Consider the following 16,685-nt stretch of genomic DNA (forward strand, 5'->3'; position numbering starts at 1 on the left):
TTTTGTATGGGTCTGAATTCTGTGGCAAAATCCTTGTCAGTGGGATTGTAGGAAACAGAATGGGATCCTAAAAACAAAAAAGATCCACTTCTAAAGTGTGTTGAAGCATGTACAGTATATTTAACAGTACCTGGCATTTAATTGTTGGCCTACTGTGAAGTTATGAAAAGAAATGTATTACTATTGAAGCATACACTTGTGCATTTGTGTGCATGCGGGTGGCTTGTGCATGTATGTTCCAACATGTAGGCCTATGAACATTTACATGACCCTGTGTTTGTTTGACAGACACACTCACTGGCTCCTGTCCGGACTTTACCACGGTGTCATGGCGGATCTCGCAGCCATCACGTAGCTGGTACAAACCTGAGATATAAGCCGCGGTGCGCCGTGCTCTACTGCCCTGGCAACAACGAGAGGAAGCTGAGGAAAATGGCCTCGCTGAGCGGCCAAGACTGTGCTGTACTGGACTGTGAAGATGGAGTGGCCCTCAGCAAGAAGGTATTGCTAGACACACACAGGGTGTGCACACTGACATACATGCATCACACACACACACACTCTCACACACACACACACATATACACACACACACACATATACACACACACACACACACACACACACACACACACACACACACACACACACACACACACACACACACACACACACACACACACACACACACACACACACACACACACACACACACACACACACACACACACAGCCATGGGCACAAACACACACACAGGTACAAAGTCACATTCAGTATTATACTATACACTTGCACAATCATCTCCACACACTCTCTTATGACACAAATATGATCATAGGCACACACTCACAGACACACACTCCCACACTCCCTCATCCGCCTTGGCTAAAATCTTAATTCCAGCGCTCACCCTCGGTCAGCCAGGTGCTGCCAGGCCTTAATCAGCATTGAATGAGAAAATTACCTAAGTGAGATGCTTAAAACAAACCAATTTCACACCATTACAATACCACAGAGGCTTGAGCCGGCCCCTCTATCCCCCTGCCTTTAAAATAAGGTGACCACGTCCCACTGAGTCCCCACTGGGCAATCAGCAGGAAGCCAGCAGATGCAGCAGGTTAAAAAGCATTCTGATCCTGCCCACACTGCTCCACACTGCCTCAACACTGCATCCCCATTGGCCCCATTGGCCTCCCCTGCCTGACCGCAACCACCCCACAAAATTGTGATTGGTTAGAGAAGAGAGAGAAGAGGGAGATAAAGAGAAGGAGCAAAAGGTTTTTAAGTCATGATAATTGATATGGCTCGGGACGGTCCCGTCGAACGAGGACAAAAGACAAGACAAATAAAAGATGAGTAGTGTGACTGACAGGCTAAAAAGCTGTGACCCTGTGAAGGATGTCAGAAACAACAGTCTTTCTGTCTTCACTGAGTGGTGGAGGAAGAGGAGGGGGAGGAGGAGGAGGACTCTGGTATGGTAGCAGACAGTCATTCAGGCCTGTGAAATAACACAGAACTGTGGCGCTGTCATGGAGCGACAGGTTCTTGTCTCCATCTGGACCTGATTGAGAGGTTAGAGAAGAACAGCTAAGATGCTCTCTCCTGTTTTGTAGCCCACAGGAGGATCCTCCATTGAGAAAGGTGTGGACGGTCCTCCCCTGTATATTTGAGGAAATATTCTAAATAATGAAATATACATTTGAAAGTAATCCTTGTAGCTCGCGCCCCTTTCTCAAGGATTCAGCTTTTTAATTAAGAATAATTTTTGGAGTGAACCTGTTTGATCTTTTCACTCCAAATAAAATATTATTTGCTGTCGAGGAGAATTGGATGCATAATATTGCGTTTCATGTTGACATTATTTTACTACTAAAAAAACAATCAGATACCAGAGAGATTCACTTTATGAAAGTTATCTTTTGATTTGATAAAACCATTTTGAGGAGAGGAAAATTGAATTTGGGACAGGTAGCGATAGGGGGCTTCTTTCGGCCAAACGGAAGAGGAGTGTACTCAACATAACTCAACTCAAAAATGTACCCTCCGTGTGTCTCTGCCAATTCTTCCAATATTAACTCCACTTCCACAGCTCCAGCACAGATTAAAACAAACACACACACACATTCGACACTGGAAAATAGTTTTGTATTCCAAGAATTCCCTTTCTAATCCCATTAGTTTTACCCCAACTGATCTGGCGAGGGCCACTTGCCCGATTTCGAGAAAACTTGGGAGAATGATGTATCTTGCTATAAAGAGCCGGCATTTACAAATTACGCTGATTGGCCAAACGGTGACGCCATTACAAGCGATTGAAAATGCAAACTTTGAAAGATCACACCCCTCACTCTGTTTGATCTAAATGGACAAAGGTCTCTCAACACAATATTTTCCAGACTAGTACCTAAAACAACGCTATTGACCAATAAACATTCACGTGGGCGTGGTCTGGCACATAAATGCCTATAAATCGGTCAAGGGAGGGTGTCTGTTGCCTTGTTTATTTGCTAGGTTCATACTGTGTAATGTAGAAATGAGCTATTAACTCTCAAATAAAAGGCACCTTTTTCTACCCGGCTCTTCCACTTCCCGCCATCTCAGCTGCTTTGTGCATTGTGGCAATTGGAAATCCATGGGGGTTTTGTTGTATACCTTCAGACAGGCCGCTTGTTTTTCCTATGGGGCTAAATTACACTTCTCATGTGTGTATGTGAGAGTGAGTGTTTGAGAATGTGTGTATGTGCTTTCGTGTGTTTACCACACTCATACGGGCGTGTGAGTCAGAGTGTAAAATCAGAAATTCACGTCTAAAATGGGCATCCATTTTCCACCGGCGAATAAGGCTCCAGAACTGATAATGACATTCTGCTATTGAATGCTTTCGTTCTTTGGGGTGGAATCTATCCAATCTGTGGAAGAGTCTTAAAAGTGGTGAGTGAAAGAAGCCAGCAGAAGACACATTGTCACAATAATCACCTTTGAGAATCAACCAAGCTCACCGCTAACCTCCTGTCATTATGTCACATCGTAACACCAGAGCGCTAAGCTACCCGGCTTTCCTGTGTGTCTCTTTGTCGACGTTGTTAGCTACTGTCGCTACGCTCGCCCTCGCTGCGATTACCTTCACCATGACAACAGCACAGCGGGCCTGTCGCCGTGCCAACCGATGCCAGGCCCCCGCGCTGCCCCTGCTCTCGCCCGCCTGGTGCCCGCCTGACAGACGGAGTGAGAGAGAGCTGCCCAGAGTCTGCTAACTGCTACCCTGAGATGAGAGGAGACGGGGATGAGAGGGGGAGAGGCACAAAGGGCTAGAGGGAAGGAGAGGAGAGGAGAGGAGGGGGGAAATAGTTGGGGGGAAGACGAGGCTGCACTAACACTCTAACACTCTTACACATATGTGTGGCGGACTGGGAAAACCATTCACATGGTGGATTATTTAGTTCTGTCAATTACAAACGGTCCCCAATCCAGATCTGTTGAAATTACTCCAATATCTTTATCAGAAGTTATGAGCTTTTAAAGTAAAAAGTAAGGAAACAGCATTCGAGGATTCCATTCAAAATCCATTGAGACATGCTAGAAAAACATCAACACTCAGGCTTGATTGTTTCAAAAGAGATTGTCACTATATTTAATATATTTGCATTAAATAATCATTACTATAACTAATTATTATACTGAACAATAATATATCCACATATTTGAATTGGAGACTAAATAATTGACATTTCAGTGCGATTATGAACAGTAAATAATAAATACTTAAAAAGAAACACTTACTATATATACACAACACTGGATGGCATAAAAGATGGCCGAAATGAGACCCAGAATAATAATGATAATGATGATAATAATAATAATAATTGGTAGAGGAACTGGTACTGGAACGAGTTACATACATCTCTATGGCCAGGTGGAACAATCTCATCTGCTGAGAGACATTAGTTTGTTATACAAGCATCTGAAAAACAATACAATTACTCTCAGCAATACAAAACAATCACACGCAACATAAACACAACTATGTAGAAAGGCAAGTGAAATTGTACAGTACTAGTGTGCAAAAGAGCAAATTAATTGACTGGGTAGTTTTGTGTGTTGACTGCAACCTGGTGTTGTTCAAGGCCCCGATGGCAGTGGGCTGGAAGGATTTCATTCTTATTGATATTATTGAATTTGACTAGGTTATTTTCTCTATGACAAAAAAACAGAAAGTGATCTCTAACACACACAAACGCAATCTACTTCGCTCATCATTCATAACAAAGTTTTCTGACAACTCCATAATTTTAGCTAGTTAATTGTGATCATTAGATGTCCTCTGTCTTTCTCTCTGTGTTTGTGTGTTTCGAGGGAGAGGCTGACACTACATTAGTGTCTAGTTTGAGAAACAGAAGCCTCACAAGTCCTCACATGGCAGCTTCATTAAATAGTACCCGCAAAACACCAGTCTCAACGCCAACAGTGAAGAGGCGACTCCGGGATGCTGGCCTTCTAGGCAGAGTTGCAAAGAAAAAGCCATATCTCAGACTGGCCAATAAAAATAAAATATTAAGATGGGCAAAGGAACACAGACACTGGACAGAGGAAGATTGGAAAAAAAGTGTTATGGACAGATGAATCTAAGTTTGAGGGGTTCGGGATACAAAGAAGAGCATTCGTGAGATGCAGAAAAAATGAAAAGTTACTGGAGGAGTCCTTGACGTCATCTGTCAATCATGGTGGAGGCAATGTGATGGTCTGGGGGTGCTTTGGTGGTGGTAAAGTTGGAGTTTTTTACATGGTAAAAGGGATCTTGAAGAAGGAAGGCTATCACTCCATTTTGCAACGCCATACCATACCCTGTGGACGGCGCTTAATTGGAGCCAATTTCCTCTTACAACAGGACAATGACCCAAAGCACAGCTCCAAACTATGCAATAACTACTTAGGGAAGAAGCAGTCAGCTGGTATTCTGTCTATAATGGATTGGCCAACACAGTCACCAGATCTCAACCCTATTGAGCTGTTGTGGGAGCAGCTTGACCGTATGGTACGTAAGAAGTGCCCATCAAGCCAATCCAACTTGTGGAAGGTGCTTCAGGAAGCACGGGGTAAAATCACGGGGTGAAATTACAACAACAAATTGACACCTAGAATGCCAAAGGTCTGCAAGGCTGAAATTACTGCAAGTGGAGGATTCTTTGACGAACACAATTATTATTTCAATTAAAAGTCATTATTTATAACCTTGTCAACATCTTGACTATATTTTCTATTCATTTTGCAACTAATTTTATATATCGCCCAGCCCTGTGTGTGTGTGTGTGTGTGTGTGTGTGTGTGTGTGTGTGTGTGTGTGTGTGTGTGTGTGTGTGTGTGTGTGTGTGTGTGTGTGTGTGTGTGTGTGTGTGTGTGTGTGTGCATAGAGTCAGTGCAAAAAAGGATTAATGCAGGTAGTCTGGGTAGCAATTTCATTAGCTTCTTGTTTAGCAGTTTTATGGCTTGGGGGTAATAGCTGTTCAGGGTCCTGTTGGTTCCAGACTTGGTGCACTGGTACCACTTGCCATATGGTAGCAGAGAGAACAGTCTATGGGTTGGGTGACTTGAGTTTTAGAAAAAAAATGTGGGCCTTCCTCTAACATCGCCTAGTCAGGGTTTGCATTACATAATTGTTTGAAACCTAAACATTTTACTACATTATTATGAGGCATGTCTTATCTTGCTTGAATAATCCAACCAAACGTGTAGGCAATTATTTAATAAAGACTTCCATATGTCATTGAAACCAGTAGCCTAATTCTCAGTGGTGGAAAAAAGTACCCAATTGTCATACTTGAGTAAAAGTAAAGATACCTTAATAGAAAATGACTCAAGTAAAAGTGAAAGTCACCCAGTAAAATGCTAAAAGTATTTGGTTTTAAGTATAACATTGTCTTGTTTTAAAAAATATATACTTAAGTATTAAGCAAACCAAACAGCACAATGTTATTGTTTTTTAAAATATACTTAAGTATCAAAAGTAAAAGTACGAATAATAAAAAATGCCTTATATTAAGCAAACCAAACAGCACAATTTTCTTATTTTTTAAAATATATTTTAGTATCAAAAGTAAAAGTATGAATAATTTAAAAAATCCTGATATTAAGCAAACCAAACAGCACAATTTTTGTGTTTAGTCAGTCTGCCAGATCAGAGGCAGTAGGAATGACCAGGGATGTTGTCTTGATTAATGTGAATTGAACCATTTTCTGTCCTGCTGGGCATTGAAAATGCAACAAAAAAAGTACATAATTTTCTATAGGAACGAAGTGAAGTAAAAGTAAAAGTTGTCAAAAATATCAATTGTAAAGTGCGGATTCCTCAAAAAACTACTTAAGTAGTACTTTAAAGTAGTTTTACTTAAGTACTTCACACCATTGCTAATTGTCTCATATTCTAATGTTTTTCAAATCAACTTGTCCAGAAGCCAAAGGCACAATCGTAGTTATATTATCAACTCATGCTGTTGCACCTTTACATCTCCCCTCTTTCTACATTCTTCAGGGATATCTTCTTCTCTGGCTCACGACATCGCTGTCATGCGTTTGCCAACTGTGTTTTCCCGCTAATTGCATTATTGAACAAACATTTGTGCATAGCCTGCTGCCTTCTGCGCGTTGCTGTGATTATAATATGATGAAATAATAGTTCATCAACATTTTAAGCTAAACTTTTTGAACTATTGCATGAGCCTCATTGCTTTTTACATTTTGGGAATGTAGCCAAGGCCTACTGGTTGTATGAATTTGGGATCTATCGTCCCACAACTGTCCCACAGTCTGTTTGGAATAGGCTATTTATTTCTGTCATTCTGAGCACCGTGGGTGGACTAATCAGGTTATACAACCAATACATATGAATCCGGTAAATTAAAATGCTGCCGGTCAAATGTCCAGCACAACATTTTCCAAATGGATACCCTGCGCCAGAGGTAATGGACGGCAGGGAACTCGGCCCCAGTTATGTACTGGGCCATACTCACCACCCTCTGTAGCGTCTTGCGGTCTTGTGCCTTTTAGTTGCCGTACCTAGTGGTGACCAGTCAAGATGCTCTCAATGGTGCAGCTGAATTGATTTGAATGTTCTGCAGCATAGTGAATCGTTTGTGGGGATTGATGGTATTGAAGGCCCGAGCTAGGTGTTAGGTGTCTCCAGGTGTTGCAATGTGTTGGTTGACAGCATCTTTAATGGACCTACTAGCTCTGTAGGCAAATTGGTGTGTGTCCATCAATAGGGATTTACACCATTTTAAGTAGACAAGGACTAGAAGTTCAAATGTTAGCTAACTTGTTTTGCGGGACACTTGTTAGCTAACTTGTTTTGTGGGACAAAGTAGGGATTAAATGGCTGGTGAAATAGCATATTCAGTGAAACACAGGCTAGCTAGAAGCTTGTCTTCAAACTGAAAGTATGTCACTCCAACAAAACTAACATTGGCCTACCTTGAACAAATACAAATGCAGGAAGCTAGTTCTGAGGGTTATAAAGTCTGGCTAGCTAATGGAGTTGTGTTCTTAACTAGCTAGTTTAGCCAGCTAGCTAGCTTACCTTGCTTGCTCCTAGCTGAAGAGGATCTCTCCATCTCTCTGTGATGAGGTGACTGACTTTGTTGACCATCTTTGGGACCATTTGTAAAATAATAATTGATTGCCGGTATTTCAGAGCATACTGGCAAATTTGCTCATAGTAATGACGAATAATTAGCTAAATCAGACAATGAGAAACATTGCTATTTATCTGAGAAGTCAGCTGTCAGCTTCAAAGATGATTGATGACTGAGAAAGTGGTAAGACTGTGTGGTGTGCACTAGGCTACTTTATGATGACCTTTGCTTAATTTGAGCCACTCTCAGTTTTGGACTGTTTTGTTCTGGAACCCATTTGCCAGGATCGGATACTTCACGTGGCATGACAAATATTTTTCACAGTAAATGTAATGTAAAAATTCAAATAAAAGCAATCTGACTTAGACTATTTCAAGTTGACTCCTCTGTAATTCTCCTGGCTGCCTCCTAAAAAACAATGTGAAAACATGCCTGGTAATTGATTCATATTGGGCCGGCCCGGGTTTATGATTTGCCCAACATTGTAGCCTATATAGACCATTGCTTTGGTGAGAGAGAGAAGCACACCTGTATCTCACACAGAACTAGAATGAGATTCACTTTCTATGATCTCTCTCCCTCGCTCTACTCTGATAAATATGACTCTGCAACTCTCGTCTCTCCAGTGTTTCACTTCGTCATTTATTTCCTTGTAGAATCATAGCCGCAGGAAGGGTTCTGGATGTGTCGCAGCAGCAACACCCTTGATACATTGAAATAGATTTGCTAAAGTTAAAGAATGTCTGCTGTCTGTTCAGAAAGAAATGAAATAATATTGAATACTACACCAGGTGTAGACCTATAATTTAGCCACAGATTATCAATATTTAAAAAATTGTATTGCCTAGCTGTGGATTGTGTAGCCCAATCACGAGGCATGCTTGCAGTCGAGAGCGCTCTTCAAACCTGTCAGTGAATGGTATGCAGCCAAAACAGGCTTTCGCAACATTTCAAATACAATCACAGGAAAATACAGGTTGGAAAGGAAATTTATCCTGCTGAAAAGAGGAGACTAATCTGTCTGTTGGCTACCAAATATGTTATTACCTTCCAAATAGGCCTATTGAGCGAACAGCATTGTAAAACAAGAGAGAGATACGTTTTTGGCACAAGCTCATCATTGCCGGTGAGTGAGCTGAGCATCATTGGGTGAGTCAGTGAAAGTGGAAAGCATTTTTAGGACTATAATTCCCCCATATTGTACAATATGTGTGTCTCCACACACCTCCACACACCTACATCCAGGCTGTTGATGGATTGAAGACAAGGTCGTTTAATTGATCTCAGATTCTCAGTATGTCAGTGTCAAAGTAGCCTGTCCTGTTGATCATCTGTGAGGTATTAAAAAAGATTGTGCTAAAGTCTCCAGTCATCTAAAATGATGTAGAATTGCATGAAATGTGTATATAAAGGCCACATTTCTCCCAAACCCTAGGGTACAAAAAAATGCCTCTACTCTGCTGATCTATGCCAGTATACGAAAGCGATGATAATGCATGCATTGCTTTATTATAAAAAGAAAAAAATGTAATGCGTTCTGTTACCTCAGAGCACCCCAGGTCACTCCCCTCTCGGGCTCACTTTTTTGTTTCGACACCTCACAATTTACAAATTAAGCACTGAGCATGACAGGAGCCCAATCCCAATTCACACTCCTTCTGGCCTGTGCACTAATTTACACCCCCTCAAAGATGTAAAAGCATTGGATTGGTGTGTATTGGTAGACATTTAATCTACAACTATCCGATGCTTTTACACCATTGAGGGGAGTGAAGGCCAGTGACCGTGTGCAGCAAGAAATGGGATATGGTTCAAAAAGGAACAAATATTACCAAAACTACCTCTAGCTTCCAAAAAGTTTATGATAGGATATGGATTGCTTCTACCTAAAATCGAAATAAATCTGAACTGCTGGAATTACTGCAATACTGTTAATACAATGTATACATTTTCTCCAGCAAATAACCACAGATCAAGGCCAGCAAATTAAATCAAGGATATAAATTTGAACATCAGGTTCATTACTTTTTGACAAAATTAAAATCGAACCACTTGTGTTCATAACGGCATTGATTATTGTAAATGACAGCTTTATAGTACTGCATTACTATGTAGCTAGCTAATAATTTGTTGTGTCTAAACCAGCCTGATTTCATTGATCCGACCGTAGCATATAATCTTGAGTGGGCCAAGTCAGCTGCGACACTCACAAGGGGAAATTTTAGCTAGCTTTTTCACAATGCATTGGGCATGCTAGCTAGCTAGCATTATTAATAAGATATGTTTACAAGAGAATCAAGTAAAGGGTAAAGTGTCTAAAACAACCAAAATCTTAATTTCCACAAAAACAAATATTCGTTGAATTTTGTCTTTATCCCAAAATTGAATGGCGCCAACATCTGAATGGTTATTGTAGGCCGCATCACATATCATCATATCTGTAAGGTGGAGGAGGTGAAGAGGGGGATGAGGTGGAGGGCAAGGTGAAACCCTGTATTGGATGTGACTGCTACACATGTATCTCTCTCGTTCTCTCTCCTCTCTCTTCGTACCCTATGGGCTAGCATTCCTCCTGGCATCTCTCTCTCACCCGCTGGCCTCCCCCCTCCTTTTCTCCTCCATCCCTCCCTCCTGACTCCCCTCCGTCGAGATTCTCCATGTAATCCCTGGAAGTTTGGAACTAATGAACTAACTGCTGAGCTTCTGCCACGAAGCCTGGTCCCAAACTGTACTGTACTTCACACTCCATTTCCTTCGCCAGATGGTAGGATGCACACACCTCTCGGATGCACACACACACACAGGCGCAGGCATACATACACACAAACAAAGACACAGGCCCACACACAAGCATGGACAAGACAAATGCTCATTCACGAGCACGGATACATAGACATAAGCATGCACACACACAGGCATAGGCACAGACACGTATATGCAGGCGCACACACACACACGCACACACACACACACACACACACAACACACACACACACACACAGGGCTTTGGCCGGCAGGGAGCACCTCCCTCACTGGAGTGTGAAAGTGGACGGATGTTGTTTTACTGGCCCGTTTTTATGGTTTAGAACACTGAATCTGAGATATAACATGGCCCTGGTTCCATTAGCTTAGAACAAGGCCGTAGGCTATGGACACAGACCATGGGTGAGGATATCTTCGTTTAGGTTTGTGTGTGTGTGTGTGTGTGTGTGTGTGTGTGTGTGTGTATATGATATTTCTGTTTCATCTGATCCACTCTCCTGCAGGTGGTGGTAGTGACTGGCACACAACACAAACAACTCTCTAGCTCTGAAATGCATATACACACCTTCTTCTTCTCTCTCTCTCTCTCACACACACACACACACACACACACAAAGACCAACAGCTCTATTAGCTACAGGTTAGGTTGTGCACGTTGATGGCAGAGCAGAGAGGGGAATAGGCCACACACACACCTCTCTCCATATCACCCCTGTCTCCATTACCATCAGCAGCATTATTATTTGTGTCTATCCTTAAATGTGTTAGTGTATAGTGTAGGGAAATGCGTGGTGTAATACCCTGTACATTCTCCCTTCAATCTGTATGATTTAATCTGCTATCTGGAAAGACAGTTTCTGTTTGGTGTTAGCTGAGTTTTGTCTACTTTGCTATTTAGATTGTGCTTGATAAGTGTGTTGGCCACACATCACAGTTTTCAGTTCAACATAAACTATACAGCCTACTGTCATCAAATACATTACCAAAATTGAACGCACATATGGTTAGTCCAGAGAAGAAGTTTAAGATTTATTCTAAGCGTAAGCAGAGTCAAATTAATAATTATTTGACAGCTGGGACGCTTGGGGATCAATCCTAGGATTGAGCGTGGACTACAGGAAACGGAGGGGCGAGCACTCCCCCATCCACATAGATGGGGCTGTAGCAGAGCGGATCGAGAGCTTCAAGGTCCTCGGTGTAACGGCGTTCAGAGGTGGAAGAAGGATCGGACCAAAGCGCAGCGTGGTAAGGGTTCATGATGATTTTAATAAAAGAAAGCACTGAACACTGAATCAAAACAATAAACGATGACGTGAATATACAAAACCGAAACAGTACCTTGTGACGCAAACACTCACACGGAAACAAACACCCACAAACCAAAACTGAAACCCAGGCTACCTAAGTATGATTCTCAATCAGAGACAACAATTGACAGCTGCCTCTGATTGAGAACCATACTAGGCCGAACTCAAAAACCAACATAGACTGTCCACCCCAACTCACGCCCTGACCATACTAAAACAAAGACAAAGGCACTAAGGTCAGAACGTGACACTCGGTATCCACATCACTAAGGAATTAACATGGTCCACAATAATGTTCCCTCAAAAAAAAATCAGCACATCAAACTTCAACGTTATGAAAATTCTGTGCAACTTCCAACACGCATTTACTATGAACAGTGATGCTGTACCCGCTTTAAGTTAGTTTTTTAAACAGTGGTCAAGTACGCTTCTGTGGCTATTTGATCACACCAGAGTGGCCTACCATCAAAAACAATGGAGAAAATGCATCCCATAACATTTTAACATGGAAATAAATGTGCTATCGTTCAGCCTACATTAGCAGCCGATGTGTGGTGTTCATTGTAGGCCTACATTGCATGAGACTTTTTTTTAAAAGAGGGAAAGAGAGAGAGAGAGAGAGAGAGAAGGTCGAGAGCCGCGCATCCTCCGAAAAACACAACCCAACCAAGCCGCACTGCTCATTGACACAATGCCCACTTAACCCGGAGCTAACCGCACCAATGTGTCGAGGGAAACACTGTACACCTGGTGACCGTATCAGCGTGCACTGCACCCGGCACACCACAGGAGTCGTTAGTGTGCGACGGGACAAGGACATCCCTGCCGGCCAAACCCTCCCCTAACACGGACGACGAGGGGCCAATTGTGCGCTGCCCCATGGGTGTCCCTGTCATGGCCGGCGGCGACAGAGCCTGGACTTGAACCCAGAATCTCTAGTGGCACAGCTAGCACCATGTTGTTGTGTTGATTGATGCAAGAAACCACTTGACAACATAAGGTGCATCATTTTTGCCATACCATTACTACAGAGAATCCGACATACAGTGGGGCAAAAAAGTATTTAGTCAGCCACCAGTTGTGCAAGTTCTCCCACTTAAAAAGATGAGAGAGGCCTGTAATTTTCATCATAGGTACACTTCAACTATGACAGACAAAATGAGAAAAAAAATCTATAAAATCACATTGTAGGATTTTTTATGATTTTATTTGCAAATTATGGTGGAAAATAAGTATTTGGTCACCTACAAACAAGCAAGATTTCTGTCTCTCACAGACCTGTAACTTCTTCTTTAAGAGGCTCCTCTGTCCTCCACTCGTTACCTGTATTAATGGCACCTGTTTGAACTTGTTATCAGTATAAAAGACACCTGTCCACAACCTCAAACAGTCACACTCCAAACTCCACTATGGCCAAGACCAAAGAGCTGTCAAAGGACACCAGAAACAAAATTGTAGACCTGCACCAGGCTGGGAAGACTGAATCTGCAATAGGTAAGCAGCTTGGTTTGAAGAAATCAACTGTGGGAGCAATTATTAGGAAATGGAAGACATACAAGACCATTGATAATCTCCCTCGATCTGGGGAGATTGATCACAAGAACGGTGAGCAAAAATCCCAGAACCACACGGGGGGACCTAGTGAATGACCTGCAGAGAGCTGGGACCAAAGTAAATGCTAGGGAGCATTTGGATGATCCAGAAGAAGATTGGGAGAATGTCATATGGTCAGATGAAACCAAAATAGAACTTTTTGGTAAAAACTCAACTCATCGTGTTTGGAGGACAAAGAATGCTGAGTTGCATCCAAAGAACACCATACCTACTGTGAAGCATGGGGGTGGAAACATCATGCTTTGGGGCTGTTTTGCTGCAAATGGACCAGGACGACTGATCCGTGTAAAGGAATGAATGAACGGGGCCATGTATCGTGAGATTTTGAGTGAAAACCTCCTTCCATCAGCAAGGGCATTGAATATGAAACGTCGCTGGGTCTTTCAGCATGACAATGATCCCAAACACACCGCCCGGGCAATAGCATTTCAAGGTCCTGGAGTGGCCTAGCCAGTCTACAGATCTCAACCCCATAGAAAATCTTTGGAGGGATTTGAAAGTTTCCACCATAATTTGCAAATAAATTCATTAAAAATCCTACAGTGTGATTTACTGGATTTTTTTCTCTCATTTTGTCTGTCATAGTAGAAGTGTACCTATAATGAAAATGTACAGGTCTCTCTCATCTTTTTAAGTGGGAGAACTTGCACAATTGGTGGCTGACTAAATACACTGCTCAAAAAAATAAAGGGAACACTAAAATAACACATTCTAGATCTGAATGAATGAAATATTCTTATTAAATATTTTTTTCTTTACATAGTTGAATGTGCTGACAACAAAATCACACAAAAATGATCAATGGAAATGAAATTTATCAACCCATGGAGGTCTGGATTTGGAGTCACACTCAAAATTAAAGTGGAAAACCACACTACATGCTGATCCAACTTTGATGTAATGTCCTTAAAACAAGTCAAAATGAGGCTCAGTAGTGTGTGTGGCCTCCACATGCCTGTATGACCTCACTACAACACCTGGGCATACTACTGATGAGGTGGCGGATGGTCTCCTGAGGGATCTCCTCCCAGACCTGGACTAAAGCATCCTCCAACTCCTGGACAGTCTGTGGTGCGACGTGGCATTGGTGGATGGAGCGAGACATGATGTCCCAGATGTGCTCAATTGGACTCAGGTCTGGGGAATGGGCGGGCCAGTCCATAGCATCAATGCCTTCCTCTTGCCGGAACTGCTGACACACTCCAGCTACATGAGGTCCAGCATTGTCTTGCATTAGGAGGAACCCAGGGCCAACCGCACCAGCATATGGTCTCACAAGGGGTCTGAGGATCTCATCTCGGTACCTAATGGCAGTCAGGCTACCTCTGGTGAGCACATTGAGGGCTGTGTGGCCCCCCAAAGAAATGCAACCCCACACCATGACTGACCCACCGCCAAACCGGTCATGCTGGAGGATGTTGCAGGCAGCAGAACGTTCTCCACGGTGTCTCCAGACTGTCACGTCTGTCACATGTGCTCAGTGTGAACCTGCTTTCATCTGTGAAGAGCACAGGGCGCCAGTGGCGAATTTGCCAATCTTGGTGTTCTCTGGAAAATGCCAAACATCCTGCTCGGTGTTGGGCTGTAAGCACAACCCCCACCTACCACCCTCATGGCCCTCATACCACCCTCATGGAGTTTGTTTCTGACCATTTGAGCAGACACATGCACATTTGTGGCCTGCTGGAGGTCATTTTGCAGGGCTCTGGCAGTGCTCCTCCTGCTCCTCCTTGCACAAAGGCGGAGGTAGCGGTCCTGCTGCCAGGTTGTTGCCCTCCTACGGCCTCCTCCACGTCTCCTGATGTACTGGCCTGTCTCCTGGTAGCGCCTCCATGCTTTTTACACTACGCTGACAGACACAGCAAACCTTCTTGCCACAGCTCGCATTGATGTGCCATCCTGAATGAGCTGCACTACCTGAGCCACTTGTGTGGGTTGTAGACTCCGTCTCATGCTACCACTAGAGTGAAAGCACTGCCAGCATTCAAAAGTGACCAAAACATCAGCCAGGAAGCATAGGAACTGAGAAGTGGTCTGTGGTTATCACCTGCAGAACCACTCCTTTATTGGGGGTGTCTTGCTAATTGCCTATAATTTCCACCTGTTGTCTATTCCATTTCCCCAACAGCATGTGAAATTTATTGTCAATCAGTGTTGCTTCCTAAGTGGACAGTTTGATTTCACAGAAGTGTGATTGACTTGGAGTTACATTGTGTTGTTTAACTTCTTGCGTCGAGCAATCCCGTATCCGGGAGCGTAATCATAGCCTCAAGCTCATTACCATAACGCAACGTTAACTATTCATGAAAATCGCAAATGAAATGAAAGAAATATATTCACTCACAAGCTTAGCCTTTTGTTAACAACACTGTCATCTCAGATTTTCAAAATATGCTTTTCAACCATAGCTACACAAGCATTTGTGTAAGAGTATTGATAGCTAGCATAGCATTAAGCCTAGCATTCAGCAGGCAACATTTTCACAAAAACAAGAAAAGCATTTACCTTTGAAGAACTTCGGATGTTTTCAATGAGGAGACTCTCAGTTAGATAGCAAATGTTCATTTTTTCCAAAAAGATTATTTGTGTAGGAGAAATCACTCCGTTTTGTTCATCACGTTTGGCTAAGAAAAGAACCCGAAAATTCAGTCATTACAACGCCAAACCTTTTTTCCAAATTAACTTCATAATATCGACAGAAACATGGCAAACGTTGTTTAGAATCAATCCTCAAGGTGTTTTTCACATATCTATTCGATGATAAATCATTCGTGGCAGTTTGGTTTCTCCTCGGAAGCAAATGGAAAAATACACCCAGCTGGAGATTACTCAATAATTGCGACGGAGGACAACAAGCGAGCACCTGGTAGATGTAGTGTAAAATGGTCAATCTTCCAATGATATGCCTACAAATACGTCACAATGCTGCAGACACCTTGGGGAAACGACAGAAAGTGTAAGCTCATTCATGGCGCATTCACAGCCATATAAGGAGACATTGGAACACAGCGCCTTCAGAATCTGGGGCACTTCCTGTTTGAAATTTCATCTTGGTTTCGCCTGTAGCATCAGTTCTGTGGCACTCACAGATAATATCTTTGCAGTTTTGGAAACGTCAGAGTGTTTCTTTCCAAAGCTGTCAATTATATGCATAGTCGAGCATCTTTTCGTGACAAAATATCTTGTTCAAAACGGGAACATTTTTTTATCCAAAAATTAAAAGTGCGCCCCCTATATCGAAGAAGTTCAGTGTTCCCTTTATTTTTTTGAGCAGTGTACTTTTTTGCCCCACTGTATTATGCTATTCTCTGCCTATTGGCTACTTAGCTTATTCAAACCTGTCTCAAAATGCAACACTGCCCCTTTAAGACA

This window comes from Oncorhynchus tshawytscha, linkage group LG26, assembly GCF_018296145.1.
Source record: "Oncorhynchus tshawytscha isolate Ot180627B linkage group LG26, Otsh_v2.0, whole genome shotgun sequence".
Taxonomy (NCBI): domain Eukaryota; kingdom Metazoa; phylum Chordata; class Actinopteri; order Salmoniformes; family Salmonidae; genus Oncorhynchus; species Oncorhynchus tshawytscha.